Source organism: Colias philodice, chromosome 29 (genome assembly GCF_061535455.1).
Source record: "Colias philodice isolate Cphi_HAF_F1 chromosome 29, ilColPhil1 Martin Lab GWU primary, whole genome shotgun sequence".
Taxonomy (NCBI): domain Eukaryota; kingdom Metazoa; phylum Arthropoda; class Insecta; order Lepidoptera; family Pieridae; genus Colias; species Colias philodice.
The window spans coordinates 4717495-4729070 of NC_143114.1; the positions used below are offsets into that span (position 1 = coordinate 4717495).

The 11576-nt window shown below is 34.9% G+C and overlaps 1 protein-coding gene across 1 annotated transcript in view; it reads right to left on the reverse strand.

Moving 5' to 3' along the window:
- The window catches only part of Klp64D (kinesin-like protein 64D), a 153362-nt gene that overhangs the window by 25326 nt on the left and 116460 nt on the right, over positions 1-11576 (reverse strand). The gene's annotated exons all lie outside the window — the stretch shown is intronic.

Consider the following 11576-nt stretch of genomic DNA (forward strand, 5'->3'; position numbering starts at 1 on the left):
ATTTTGTTGTTCAAAATTTTATTATGGCCATGCTGGGTACAACACCAAATCGAATCAAAATGGTCGCCCGGTGGAGCATGCGCCTGTCAGATGTTAATGACTTCGAAATTGTGACGTCACCATGACGTAGGTTGCTAGGCAACACCGTCTGGACTGCAGTATGACGTCATTCGTTACGTAAGTTTGAACTTTAGGTAGGTACACGGTTGAGACCTGAATGAATAGTTATTGCATTTTCTCATTGATTGTGTTCTTATTGTGTTAGTCTCCTACGATAATTACATTAGATCATTATTAGACCTACCTATTACATCGTTAAATGAGATAATTATTATGCTGTTAACCTTACCTTACCCTATATTTCTATCACAGATTATGTAATAAGCAGAGTAAACTTCGCCGTTTTTTCCATTTTTACTTTATAAAATAGAAACTGTTCTGATAGACTATACTTACGTTACTGTTTTAGATATCTAATAATATTATAAATCTGAAAAATAATAAGAAATTCACTACCTAGTTAGTTAGTTAGTAGTAGGTTCATACTTTTTTCAGAATTATGTACTTAACTACTACCTAGCATGGACGTATAAAAAAAGACGGACGCCGTATTACGAACAAACAACGTGAAGCCACCATAGTAAGCTAGCGATCGTGTAAAGACAATAAACACGCACACACTCTCACCATAGTAAGCTAGTCGGCCGCCATTACGTCGTGAACTACCGACTGATTAACTGCGTCACTGTTTCACAAAAAATATTTAAAATGCCGTCTTGCGTGGTTAAATGGTGTCGCAACAGTACAATTTTAAATAACAAAACACAAGGGATTACATTCCACAGGGAAGCAAGTTATTTCTTTTATGTTTTAATGACAAAATTATTACGGCAAAATTTATAGAAAAAAATACAGCCGCCATTGTCATCAACACAGCTGTTGCCATGGCAACATGGCACACACACATGGATGTTTCGCCGCCATTACTAGGCTTCACTCAATGTTTAGGCGATATACCGTCCGTCTTTTTTTATACGTCCATGCTACCTAGTTAGTTTTTTTTTTTTTGACAAAAAATTACGTTAAAAGGTTTCTGAAGTAAGTAGGTACATACGTTAAATCTTAATTATGTCACATGGTCCATATATGTATGTTAGTATCTTATCTTATCGTGACCTTGACGTATTTGTGTAGCCATTAGCCCATAGTCGCGATTTCATAACAAGTGACAATCGAACAATAATGTCTTGGCATAACCTGGGATAATTTTTATGAAAAAACGACTAAAAGCCGTCTTCAAATAATCAGAACTAGGAAAACTAAGAAAAATAATTATAACTAAATGGGTTATGATGGGATAACATTGAAGTTAGGCACCGCAGCATTCACCGGAAATAATACAGTCGAATTGAGATCCACATTTTTTTTAAAGTCGGTTTATAATGCTGTTTGTTATTCAAAAAGATCCCAATGATTCGCATGTTTAGTTACCCAAAAGATTCGGTGAATCGTATTTTTAACATTAAGGTAAAATTAGCTTTTCGCTCGTGTAGGCCAAGTAAATTCCCCATGTGGGCAAAGTAATGAAATGTTTCAGCGGTAAAAAGTATCCTGTACAATTATTAAATAGGTACCTAGTACCTACCTACTTATAATTTCTAGCCTCCTAATTTATTTCTTGAGACGAGAAAAAAGACAAATGTTCTATCAAAGATTAACTAGACAAATATTGATTTAAATAAAAAATATCTTTACATAATTCAATTATCTTTAAAAAATATGTCTGTTTCTGTTAGTATAATTTTATACTATGGTTATACTGTAAAAATACATACCACAATCATTGTACATATAAGTACAAATTTAAAGGTTATATCCAATAAATAAATTAAATAACTTCGAATAAAATCAATTTTAAAACGTTAAAACTATTACATAACTAACAATAGATATATTAATAATCAATTGACATCAATTGAAACCAGTGGCCGAGAGATAATACCTACTATTGATAACGTTATTAACGCAATAACTATGACTTATGATTATATTAATAAACATATAGAAGACAATACAATAGACTAAAACAGGATAAATTATTTATCTGTCCTTCTGGATTTTCACTAAATCGACTTCAAAACTTAGCTTCAGAACAAAAGAAGAGGCTCCCAATTTGACCTTTTTTTGAGTAGGTATGTTACCTCTTGGCTCTAAACTTTCGACAAGGTAGGTAATCCGTTTTTGATGATTATCTTTTTAGAATATGTACATTAATTTTCTAGATTTTATTTGAAACTAGTACCATTGCAGTTGACCGCCTCCTTGGTACAGTGGTTGATGCGTGAGCGTAGCATCTGGGTTCGATTCCCGGTGGACACGAAGAAAAAAAATGTCTCGGTCCGACAGGACACAAAAGGCCGATCACCTACTTGTCCCTAAAGAAAATCGATCAGTGAAACAGATGTATAATGCATCTGCCTCTTACCCCACTAGGGGACATGGGACTAGACAAGAATCAAATGAACAAATTGCTAAGTGACCCGTAATCGTACCTACTCGGGTCAGATAGCTAGCTAGAACCTCCGAGAACTGGTAATAACTGCATGTTTTGGATCGAAAGTCGACGCGTTTGGTCACTGTCTGAGCGTTGTTTAAAATACTAGCTGTGCTCCGCGGTTTCACCGCATTGCTCCGTTCCTGTTGGTCTTAGCGTGATGATAAGTATATAGCGTATAGCCTTTCTCGATAAATGGGCTATCTAACACCGAAAGAATTTCTCAAATCGGACCAGTACCTGGCTGAGATTAGCGCGTTCAAACAAACAAACTCTTCAGATTTATAATATTAGTATAGATAGATGAATATCGTACCCGCGGACGAATCATAGCTTATTCTGGTATATCAATCATTTATTGCCAAACTAATTAACTAACTAATTAAAACAGTTTAGCCAATTATATTATAATGTATTACGCCAGTGGCTTCGCCCGCGTTGTCTAATCTGATAAATTGTAAGTAAAACCTGTGAATGTTCCGACCGTCCCTCCATACATTTTTGATTACGTCTAAACACTTAACACAGACACTATTTCTTTAAAACTAATCATTTTATCACTTCTCTACAATGAAATGTGCCCGCGATCGAGTTTGATCTGCTAATTAATTTTTTTGAATTCTTAGACAACAAATATGTTGATATTGATTTAATTAATATAAATCGCTGGTTGTTTTTGTACCTAGGTTTACATAAATAAAAAATGTAAGATATACCTAAAGTGAAGTCCTGTGTCCCCAAGTGGGGTAAGGGGCGGATGTATTATACATCTATTTCACTGATCGATTTTCTTTAGGGTCAAAAAGAAAAAAAAGTCAAGTAGGTGATCAGCCTTCTGTGTCCTGCCAGACCGAGACATTTTTTTTTCTTCGTCTCCACCGGGAATCGACCCCTCGGCGTTACGCTCACGCATCAACCACTATACCAAGGAGGCGGTCGTATTCACACCTAGAAGCCAGAAGGTAGCATATTCTCTAGTCGGAAGCCTAAAAGTTAATTTTCACTGTATTCTTGTGGCTTCATTATCTAGGTATAGGATTATGTTGTGAAATATCTAGCTTCAATGAAAATATCCGGCCATTTTTTCGCATTCTTATGTATCATGAAGATATGGAAGACGAAAATGTTGTCGAATAGTGAAAAAAACGTGAACGGTCCCACTTTATAAATTACTAGCGGTCCGCCCCGGTTTCGCCCGTTTACATATTTCGCAATAAAAGGTAGCCTATGTTCTTTCTCAGGGTCTAAAGATTATCTGTGCCAAATTTCATCAAAATCGGTCCAGTAGTTTATGCGTGAAAACCCATTTCACCATCGACCACACAACCTGTGTGGTCGATGGTGGAAACCATACATACATACATACAAACCTTTCCCCTTTATAATATTACTAGCGGTGCGCCCCGGCTTCGCCCGTGGTACATATGAAAAATAGATGTTTGATTCTCAGACTTACCCGATATGCACAGAAAATTTCATGAGAATCGGTCCACCCGTTTCGGAGGAGTATGCAGACTAACATTGTGACACGAGAATTTTATATATAAGATATAGTATAGATAAGCCTATTCAAAATAAACAAACAAAAATATATTTCTTGTTTATAATAATAGTGCAGACTAGCTTACTGCCCGCGGCTTCGCCCGCTTAGCCAAAAAAATAGTTCCATCTTTGTATCAAATTTCATCCAAATCCGTTGAGGCTTGAAGGAGAGACAAGCACACAGTAATTGTACTTTCGCATCTATAAGGTATTTGTAGTAAGGTAGTGAAACTTTTATTACATCGTCTCAAACTTTTTGGTCTGTGTAGCGCATGTCGCGTGTATCGCCTGCGTGTATCGCATGACCGTCACGCGACATGCGCTACACAAAGCAGTGTTCGGAACCGTTCGAACAGTTTCACTTTTACCGTGGTTTCATAAAACCACACAACATTTTTTTTGGTATTATAACTATTGAAATGAAATGAAATGAAATGAATTGATTTATTTTGCAAGAAATGTGGAAGATTTACAGATGTTACATAATTCATTGTTCAGCACAAATCGTATATTATAAGTAAAAAGGTGTAGATAGGTTATTATAACGCTCTGGAAGTGACACGAAATGTGGCTAATTAGCCACATTTACTTCAAATATGTCTCTTTTTCGCTCACGATTGTTCAATCACGCTATGTACGTGTATGCGTAGTGTGCCGTTTTTGAAAATCCTTAGTATAAAAGGTAAAATTTTGACAATCGAGCCATCCCACTATATAAGGTCTCTACTTACTGCAGGATCTCTGTGAAACAGGTTTTGGTTGCAAAACTCTTACCTGGCGTAGTCAGTGAAGCAGATGTAGGTAAATCGCATCTGTTCTTTTCAAACCTTTTTTTGTATGAAATAACGGCGGTCCCCCGATCCCGCCTTGTAAATCACCTAGCAAGGTCGCTAGTGGTCGCTAGCCCCTATTAAGGCCTTAAGTGGGAAAGCGTAACAGACAGTGTATTCCTTGGGTGTTAACTGTAAAAATGAATTAAAATAGCATTTTGAATTTGATATATTATTTATAGCATGATTATGTATCGAAATTAAAGATTTTAAAGGATTTTAAACGTGTGCGGGGAGACACCTCGTGACCACGCTGCGCTCGCTGCAGTGTGCGAAATCGGGATAATGAAATAATGAGTAAATCGCGTTTAAAATCCGTTAAAATCTTTAATTTCTGAATGAATAATACTCGCGTATAATCAAATACAAGAAAATCCTTATGTATAATTATAACAAATAGGTACCTACTTATACAGATGAACTCTTTAGTTGGAAATTACATCATTTACGTAGTACAACATTTTATGAATCACCCAGCTTTCCGCCCGCGGTTTCGCCTACTTTTTCAAAGAAAATCACGCACAGTTCCCGTTCCCGTGGGATTTCCGGGACCTATCCTATGTGTTAATCCAATTACCCTCTATATGTGTGCTAAATTTCATTGTATTCGGTCCTGTAGTTTATGCGTGAAAACCATACATACATACATAATTCGACGACGCGGTTGGCGCAGTGGTAAGTAACTGCCTACTGAGCCGACGGTCCCGGGTTCGATCCCCGGTCAGGGCAAATATTTGTGTGATGAACTCAATTATTTGTTCTTGGGTCTGGGTGTTTATCTATATATGTATTGCACGCCTCATAAGCGAAGCGTTGAGGTTGGTACTACTGTCACTTCGCGCAAAACATCTGATTTTTCAAACTTAAAATGTCTTTATTTATCATACATTGCACTTGTAAGATAATACATACAGACACATATTAAGAAAAAACACTATTTTTAACATTCATAATATTTTTGATGTCATTTTTGTTATTTAAACTAGTTAAAAAACAGTTTAAAACAGTTCTGTCTTGGACGTCCGTGTGTCTGTATGTGCGGAGGATTTTCTTGTTAACACGATAGCGACCGAAATACTTTACTAATCGAGTCTTTTTTTTTCTCTTACGCTTGAGTATGCTCAGGAATAGAACCCTTTCATTTTTCAGGGTCTGATTCGATGTGGTTTAATTGTTATTAAATAAACAAAAATAATAATTAATAAATAATTATTAAAAAAAAATTATGAGGCGTGCACTTTTGGATTTTCCAAACTATTTATTAAATATTATATTTATCGTCGCCTAGTACCCACAACACAAGCCTTAATTGAGCTTACTGTGGGACTAGGTCGATTTGTGTAATAATGTCCTATAATATTTATTTGTTTTATTTATAATTACAAACCTTTCCTCTTTATAATATTAGTATAGATAGTATAGATATATACTAGTATAGATACCTTCTTATACTGATAAACTCTTTAGTTGGAAATTACATCATGTAGTAGAATATTTTATGAATCATGAATTGTTTTTGCTGCACATGCGAAATAATTGCTCTCATAGGCTTTTAAAAAATAATGTACGTAATAATACTGACCTAGGTTTTAGAACTGTGGTTTTAGTCAGAATACCTAAAACATTTTTTAATATCGCTAATAATAATAATATTTGTGAAATATATTTTTCAGCATGTCGTCGTAAGTCCAATAATATTTTCTTTTTATTATTTACTAGCTTCCGCCTGCGGCTTCGCCCGCGTGGTTTTTTGATAAAAGGTAGCCTATGTTCTTTCTCAGGGTCTAAAGATTGTCTGTGCCAAATTTCATCAAAATCGGTTGAGAGGTTTAAGGCCTGAATCGGGTAGAATTCCCTTTTAATACCGAAAATTAACTCTAGTTATAACCGTTTTTATTCTTAGATTCTTTATGTACATATCTAAAAAAAATGTATATTAAAGTTTCGAATATGATAAAGGGCATGGATGTTGTTTTTAATTTGTTTATTTTATAATCAGGTTTTTTGGAAAAAAATAATGAACTGTGGACTTTAAACCAAAACGCTAAGTCAATATAACGTCAATTATTGTAGTGTTTTTACGATCTAAGGTTTTTACAGTGCAGTGTGTTTATGAAATTGAAACACAGGGAATGGTTGTTTTAATTTTTGATTCCATATCCATTATCCAAATTATCTTTTTAATAATTTTTATACGTACTTTTACTACGATAGATTCGCGCCGGTCCCCCGATCCCGCCTTGTAAATCACCTAGCAAGGTCGCTAGTGGTCGCTAGCCCCTATTAAGGCCTTAAGTGGGAAAGCGTAACAGACAGACAGACAGAGTTACTTTCGCATTTATAATATTAGTAGGGAAGTAGGGATTACAAATTATCATTTAGATTTTAGAATCAGATATTAAAAAATAAAAATCAGTCACAATAGTAACGGAATAAATTCTATCCTAAATGTTTGAATAAATTTTAATTAAGGTAATCAAACTACGTACTTGTGACCAAATATAAGTGGCATCCTTAAGATACAAGGATACTAAATTAGTGGTGTAGGTACTTCATATTATTATTATTTATGATAATAAAATGACAATAAAAGTTAGTCATTCTTATTCAGTAAATACCTAACAAATAAATAAATTCTTTCTTTCTTTATTTGACAACAAAAAATATACATGTACATGCAATTATAGGATAACTTACATATAAGGGTGTATTCCGTTATGCACTGCGACCACTGTAAGGTGTGACGTCAATTCAGTATACTGTAAAGCCGTTCCTTTATAGCCAGTTATACTGGTTACGATTTAAAACGGAACGCAATCCAGTATACTGTCAGCCGCATTTTTTGACGCAGCATTCAAATGAGTGTATTAAAGTTTTCTAGAACATAAAAATAAACTGTTTTGGAGTACTGTCCAATTAAAAATATTTTAATTAATATTAATTGTAAATTGAATTTATAATATAATAAAAGTAAGTACTTTTTCATAAAAAAGAATAAAAAAGAACTTTCAGCTCGTATTTAACATTTTCAACACAGTCTAATAAAGTTTATTTTTGCAATTCTTCCATTGTTTTATTTATTAATCCAAACTAATTACAGAACTTTAAAATTTTCTGATTATACTGTAGCTTTGTTTAAGACGTTAGGCACTCGAGTAGTTTTGACTGATCATATTACTTGCTCTGTGGACTGATCACGTGATCAAAGTACTGCGAGTACCTTACCTCGAAAACGCCAGTGCTCACAGTAGAATATGGCGGCGATTAATGACGTCATAAATTTCCCTAGGGTACTGCGGCAGTATATTGGCAGTCCATAACGGAACGAATTTGTCTACAGTGATAGCACTGTGCAGTGGTTGCAGTGCATAACGGAAGACACCCTATGTAAAACATAAACCGTAGCTGTAGGTACAATTAATTGCAATATTTGAACAATGTCTCCTATGCTAGGAAATGATATGACTGTGCCCTGACTGTGAGTTAAAGCCCTTTGATTGTAGTGTCTTAATTCTTGCCGGCACTTCTCTGTAGAAACTGCTTTCCAAACCGATGCTTAATGGTAAACCTATGTTTAACAGCTACTAGTTATGGTTTCACTAAAAACTTAAAAAGAGTGTCTGAAATAAAAAACAGTAACAAAAACAATACTCTTTCCATGTCTAAATAATATATGAGACTCTAAATAATACATGACAAATATCGATTCACTACTTATTCACTAGCTTTCCTCGCGCCGCGGCTTCGCCCGCGATTTCAAATGCTGAAATAGTAATTAAATACTTATGTAGTTTTCTTTCCTTTTCAATAAGGTCTACTAATCCACATACTTAGTAGTAATTCTATTCTTAAAATATAATTTGGAAAATCCAAAAGTGCACGCCTCATAATTTTTTTTTAATAAATATTTATTAATTATTATTTTTGTTTATTTAATAACAATTAAACCACATCGAATCAGACCCTGAAAAATGAAAGGGTTCTATTCCTGAGCATACTCAAGCGTAAGAGAAAAAAAAAGACTCGATTAGTAAAGTATTTCGGTCGCTATCGTGTTAACAAGAAAAAGGATCCGCACATACAGACACACGGACGTCCAAGACAGAACTTTTTTAAACTGTTTTTAACTAGTTTAAATAACAAAAATGACATCAAAAATATCATGAACGTTAAAAATAGTGTTTTTTCTTATTATGTGTGTGTATGTATTATCTTACAAGTGCAATGTATGATACATACTTAAAGACATTTTAAGTTTGAAAAATCAGATGTTTTGCGCGAAGTGACAGTAGTACCCACCTCAACGCTTCGCTTATGAGGCGTGCAATAAGAAGAGGAAAACTGAGTTATAATATAGTTATGTATAGAAAAGGTCATGACCTTACAACAAAGCCTCATCGATTGCTCAGTGTTGCCAACTGTCTGCCGCATGCTTGCGTAACCGGAAGAGTATGTTTGGCGGTAAAAATACAATTCGGATACTCTTGGCAGATGAAATGCATGAAATTATAAAAAAACCTTTTTAACCGACGTTGCCAAAAAGAAGGTTCTCATGTTCTCAATGTGCTTTTTTTTGTTTTTGTTCACTATAAAGCTCGCTATCGATAATTCCGTGGATTTTCAACTGATTGACTCGTTTTAATTTTGTGTTTTCTAACATTTTTTTTGTAATTTGGACCGTTTAAGTAAAATATAGGTATCGAAAATTCTGACTTCTCCTTTTATGAAAATGAATATATTATAATGATTTCTATATTAGGTAAACGTTAAAATTAACGTAAAATTTATAATTATAACGTTTGTTTTATTTTTATACTTCTACTAGCAATGCCCTGCGGTTTTACCCGCATAGCGATAGCGATATATCGTGACAGTGAAAAGTCGGACTATAGGTTTAATTTTTATGAGCACGTGTGTCCGTAGCTTAAATCACATGAAAATCACCTTTACCCCGTCCCGCACTACGGCCTGCTCATTGTATTGAACAGTATACATACTATTTTCTGTAGATCGACATTTTTAAGAATTCGTTATATCTTTTGAATGGAATATCCAATTTTTTTCATTTAAAAAGTATTTTGCTGGTATTGAAACAGTCTATAATAAAACATCATTTAATGGGATAAGGATTAATATAATATGTGTATGGATAACATGGTTTGATTACTGTCGGCACTTCTATTTACTTTGAAAACGTAAAAAAGTTGTTGTAGTAACATAACTACTGAAGATGGACATATGGTATCGCGGACTTTCTTGTAGATATTGATCCATTCTATAATACCGTAGAACATTTTTTTGTTCTATCTTCAATAGATTCCGCATCGCACGCGATGACAGAAGTTTTATTGAGGAATTTTTTACACCTTGGGTTACATTATTGCATTTTTGGTAAGGATCTCTATTTTTTTTTCAAAATGCAATATAGCCTATGTTGCTCAGTGAAGATGTAGCTGTCTAATGGTGAAAGAATTTTTGAAATCGGTCCAGTAGTTTATGCGTGAAAACCATACATATCTACATACGTATACATACATAATTACAAACCTTTCCTCTTTATAATATTACTAGCGGTCCGCCCCGGCTTCGCCCGTGGTACATAATTACGTTTTCTCTAATAAGAATAAGAACCATCCTCGTACTTCAAGGAATATAATAAAAAAAGAATTATCGAAATCGGTTCAGCCGTTCTCGAGTTAAGGTGCGTATAAACTAAGCGCGGCAGCCGCGCGAGCCAATGTTCGACCAGAGTTGACGTTCATTTGACGCGCGAGCCAATATGTAGATATATTTTAAGTTGAACGTAGTTGCCGCGCGCGGCAGGCGATCCATCACGAACATCTCTTCTAGGACGCCAAAAGTGTAGAATTTTCTTTTTCAAGTCAGGAATAGGTATATCCATTTTCTTACTGATTTCTACCCACGCATCATACCTCAGCGATTTATTGTGGTATTGGGAGGATTTGCTGTTCCACAAAAATTCATTAGCGCCTCAATTGTTTTAGTAAACGGCACTTTTCGTTGTCCATTTTTACGTATAAGCCGCGCGAGCCGAATCACCAAAACTACAAAACGTCCACACGGCGCGCGAGCGAACAACTGAAGCTCCTTTGATGCGGTCTCAAAAACCGACAGCGAGCGGATCGCCCCGCGGCACGTTCGAGCGCGGCAATGTTCGCGTCGCCGCGCGCGGCGATCCCGTCTACATAGTGCGCGGCCAGCTCCGTCACGCTGGAACCCGCTTTAAAAAAAACCTTACTTTTTTTCAGCCTATTTTATCTACAAACGATGCTAATAAATGTAGTATAGGTCAATTATTTGTAGTCTTATTAGTTACTTAGAAAACATCATTGATATCGTTCGAAGTAAAAAATATAAATAATAGCGTGTTGATTAGTTTTGGAATGGGTTCCAAATTGATTGTAGTTTATTGTAGTGGCAAGAAAATTCTTTATTTGCGTTGTTTTATCTCAAATTATTGCAAGAAGGTCACAATAACAAGATTTTAAAAAATAAATAACACTTGTTCAAAAACTACAAACGATGCCAATAAATGTAGTATAGGTCAATTTTTTGTAGTCTTATTAGTTACTTAGAAAACATCATTGATATCGTTCGAAGTAAAAAATATAAATAGATAATAGCGTGTT